Below are 4,770 nucleotides of genomic sequence, written 5' to 3'. Positions count from 1 at the left end.
CGAATCCTTGTGGTAGATGTTCCACCCAAGAGCCTCGAATACTTTCCAGGTAAGCTATGGCACAATTGGTGACTTTCAAAAGCAACTTAACAAATAGGAAAAGTGAGAATGAATGTCATTCACTATTTAATTTGGACCAAAAAAAAAAAGGAGCGAAGATGATAGTGATTGGGAAAAATAATAACTTCTTACTTAACATTTAGATCATTTACGTATAAATTTAGTTAATGCATGTCCTTGTGGAAGGTTCTCTTAGGAATAATAATTAACCATTTAGCACTTGTGTTTTTTTCCCCCATAGGAGCCAGGGACATCAAGAAAACCAATGCGAAGGTAAGCCAATATGGTACCAGTAGGGCTATTTTGATCACTTCCTTTACATCATTTTGCCCCTCTGACACATGAGCAAAAACTGTACAGCAATCACGGAACACCTTATTTTGAAACGTTAAGAGCTGGGCCAAGAGCGAACATTCACATTAAATTCCTAATGAGCCCAACCAAGTCAGGCCATTTGTACAGCAACGATGCAGAGGAAGGAGAAAGCGCAGAAAACTGGACCATCCCACAGTGGAGGCCAAGCTCTGAGCTGCTCCTCACCTCTCCCTCTCTGCCTCTCCCTCCTCACACCTGCTCAGTGTGAGCCACTCGTGGAGGTTATGTGGAGCCAGCAGCAGAGCACCTTACACAGCCTGTCACAAATTTATTTTCCTTTATTTTAAAAAACCAGGCTGAGAAAAATCGTGTGTGTGTGTGTGTGTGTGTGTGTGTGTGTGTGTGTGTGTGTGATATATAGGGGGAAGGAGGAAAGGCTAGAAGGAGCTTGCCTTGTATATGAATCACACATATTGAGACTATTTCACTATTTCACGTGAACTGTCTTGAAGCAGATGTGTCTGATGTATTCAAACACGTGCAATATTCAAAAAATCATGAGCGATGTTAGGAAAGTGGGTCGGTCCTCTCTCCATACTTCTTGCCCAGAATGCTAGTACAAAGAGTCACTTGATGAAATTGAAGGGTGAAGATTTATGGAGGGCGGGAGTGGGAAATGAAAGGAAATTCCACTTCGCATTACGTTCATTCAACCTTTTGAATCCGCCTCCATAGAAGTCCTAATTTGATGCTGGAGGTGGATTTTAAATAAGGTTAATTTTCTGACTGATTGTACCACTTTCGACCGGATTTAGCTGAGATTATGATTAAAAAAAACAAAAAAAACAAAAAAACAAAAAACAAAAACCCTCATTTCTGGATTGTAAACCATCACTGGAATGATTAATTTGATTCCGTTCAGAATGTTGGCACAGTCAGGCGAGGGAAGGCGTGGATTTATTTCCCTTCCTGAACTGAAGCTTCTGGATCATCACAGAGCCAGAGAAGCCTTTTGCATTAGAAAATCTTGTTCAGGATGACCTGAAGCCCACTTTGTTGAGGGGTCTGCTTCATTTTAGATGTGAGCTCTCTTGTCTTTAAGCCTTACTTTTAAGAATTTATATATATATATAAATATATATGTATATATATTTTCATTATACATGCTCATTTAAGAAAATGTACTCAATTAAAGGAACTGGGGGAAATTGGTAGAGCTCAGACTTGAAGTTACTGTTAACTTTTCAGAAAAGCCCCGCCTCCTCCCCATCCGCCCCTTAATTTTCTATTTTCTCCACCAGTTTGCTGGCTGGCTGGCTGCTACATAAAATGTAATCATACTTATTTAGAATTTTGTGTCTTGATTTCTCTGACGACATCGACATCCTAATGTAAGTGCTTTTGATGTTATTGTATACTCTTCAGACTCTTCCCAATGGTTGCATAACATTTCCCTGAGAACGTAAACTGTGCTTTGCTTGGCATCCCGCTATTACTGAATATTTAACTTGTTTTCATTTTTATTTCTGCTGTTGTTTAGAATTCTTTCCTTGGAACCAATTCATGCCAGCGGAAGTGCTACCAAGTTGAAAAGTATGAATATTTAAAACGATCTCACTGTTTTGAAATGCAAATGACCAGGAGGAAAAGATTGATGGGTTGGTTTGATATCCCACTTCAGCATTCAAACAGCAAGGCTCACCCTTCGGTGCAGGGAGTGAGGGATGGGGATAAGGAAGACATGAGTTGTAAGCCATTTTGAGGAAGCTGATGCCTGCTTCATCATAAACATGACCCGAGGTCCCTTCTGAGCTCCAGTGTCCTTTAACAGCACCCACACCATGATAAGTGGCCATCATTTTTATGGGACATCAGCTTCCAAACTGGGTTGTTGACTCTTCCTAGCAACCTTTTGTCATTTTTACATAGCAGATTCTCAAATTCCCCTTGTGGAAAACATCCACAATTGCTGCCCTAAAGCTGCTTGGCAGTATTCTCCTTCCTCTGCTTATGGAAAATTGAATTTGCTCTCTTTTTGCCTCTTAGGGGAGAGAGCGTAAACTCACTCAGGGACACTCAAGGGCAAATTTGCTAACATAAATAAGGGCTGGATTACAGCAAGAATACTTAAGGACGGGGGAAATGCATTTGAGTATATTAAGTGGATTCTAAAGGAAAACTAATTAAACCATATTCACGTCTCTTACCAATGGCTTTTCTGACTGTGCCCTGATGGTACAAAAACGAGCATTCCACGTGCAGGGGCTGCAGTTCTGTCTCCGAGGTCCTGGCTTGGGGTGGGGGGACGTTGTGTGATTATAGCAACCCATCTAGGAGGTTGAAACGCCATGGTTACTGGCGGGATTGTCACTGTAGCCTTGCCTGGAGACCTTGCTCCCTCCCTTTCTCATGGATGTTTAAACTGATGTTATGATAGCAACATCCGGCCCAGCCAGGTCTGCCTGTAGGCCTTCCCCTGAGAAAAAGATGGGCAAGAGGAGGAACTTTCTCAGGCTCACTGAGGCTTAGGGAATTGTGGCCTTAACCAGGGAACTTTTGTGTGAGGAAAATAAGGCCATGTGCTCAGGCAGCCCACAGACTTACATTCAAGGTGGTTCAATGTTTTTAAATAAACTCCCAAGTTTTAGAAAAAAAAAAAAGATTGAGAAAAAACTTTAGTTCTGCTCTTTCTCATTAAAAAACAAAACAAAGCAAAAGACCAAAATGGGGCAGCTGTAGTTTGCATTTCTATGAGGTACATGTCTGAGGAGATTTTTCTCTCTCATTAAACATCCTTTTCTAGTTGCCATCTTCCCACAATTCCCTATTCATTTTTCCCTCCTTCTATCCCTGGTGCTTTTATTTCATAGCCAAGAAGGCACGTGAATTTGTGACCCTCAGGATGTACGAGCATGCTGAGGAGGACTTTGGGATGGCACCTGACATTGATTGTGACCCTACCTTGTGCTACATGCCTACATTGTTAGCTAGTCTAACTCTCTCACCGTAACAGTGCTCTGCAGGCATGGTTTCTGTTAACGACACAAACCCTTGGTTGTTTTCCTGAACAGTCACACAAAATAGTCCATGCACCTTGGCAATTGACTTGACGTCACGTTTTCTTTAAAGCACAGATTCTTCCTTTTTCGTGAACCAAAACTCTGGAATGTTTTGCTTGTTGCATTCCTGTGATATTCATTCAGTAAAGAAATACATCTCAGTCGCTGAAAGTTGATGTCTGTGAGAAACAACGGGCCATGGCTTCTCCGCCCTGTGGAAGGAAACCCAGCTTTACAATCGGGATGGAGCTCCCCTGCCGTTACATCACACTTCACAGTATATTGATTTTTTTTCTTCACCACATGAAGGTGCAATTTTCATTTACACAAACCTAATGTTATTTTTTTTTAAAATAACATGACGAGAGAACAGGTTTGCTTTGAAGAAGTCAGTGTGTGCTGGCAATGTAGCTCAGTGAGAATAGTGCTTTCGCTGCGTTCACAAAGCTCTGAGTTTAAGGATGTGGTGCAAATACCTGCTTGGGAGATGGAGGCAGGAGGTCAGAAGGTCAAGAGCATTCTGTGCTGGACCTTCTCAGGGACACGAGACATATCTCAAACAAACACACAAAAAAGGAAATCAAAATATGATAATATGATATTCTAATTTTGCTTTAAAAATGTGCATTAAAAGACTTTTGTGGCTTTTGCATTCTGCCCCTGTGAGGCACTGCTCCTTCACTCTCCCAGGAAATGGAGTCTGAGAGGGGAACAGGCTTTTAGAAACCCACAAGACTAGATCACTCTTTCTTTTAAAATGCCTTTTTTGTTGGGGAAGGGGCTGGCACTAGCATACACCAGCCGTGCAGGGGTACAAACGGCTGCAGCAAAGTATAGTAGAGGGGTGTGAGGAAGGTAGCAGAAGAGGATTTACAAGAACAAAGAGGCTGCCCAGACCAGCGGCTCTTACTTTCATTTCCTCCTCTCCTCACACATCACCACATCGGTCCAGTACAGCTAGAGGGGTCTGAGAACTTTACCGTCCACCTCTGTGTAGCTGCGCCAGTCTTTCAGCCATAGTGTCTTTTTATTTCTTCCCTTCTGTTATTGAATTTGTACTCTTGCATATATGTCTCACTATGCTGTCACTTCTGGTTGTCTGTTGCTCAGTTAGGTATGAGGGCTGTTCCTTACATCTCTCTACCCAGAGAGACATTCTTCAGCATAGGTGCCTTTCAGCACAGCTCATCTGCTCTTTACTGTTACATTCTTTCTTCTTTCTCTCATCTTTGTTGCTTTCTCTTTTTATTCCTTTTTTTAAAAATATTTTTTATTAATTTATTAATTTATACTTTTTAACAATATCTCAACTGTTACATCCAGGTCCCACTTGAAT

General features: G+C 41.6%; 1 long non-coding RNA gene across 1 annotated transcript; it reads left to right on the top strand.

Moving 5' to 3' along the window:
* The first annotated feature begins 212 nt into the window (after positions 1–212).
* LOC311596049 lies at positions 213–2,030 on the top strand. Its single transcript, XR_014778682.1, has 3 exons — positions 213–333; positions 1,677–1,766; positions 1,916–2,030. It is a non-coding gene; the product is annotated as an uncharacterized lncRNA (long non-coding RNA).
* The last annotated feature ends 2,740 nt before the right edge of the window (positions 2,031–4,770 follow it).

The sequence above is a fragment of the Acomys minous genome (genome assembly GCF_964271855.1).
Source record: "Acomys minous genome assembly, chromosome: 4".
In the NCBI taxonomy this organism is placed as follows: domain Eukaryota; kingdom Metazoa; phylum Chordata; class Mammalia; order Rodentia; family Muridae; genus Acomys; species Acomys minous.
This window is presented reverse-complemented; position numbering and strand designations above follow the sequence as displayed.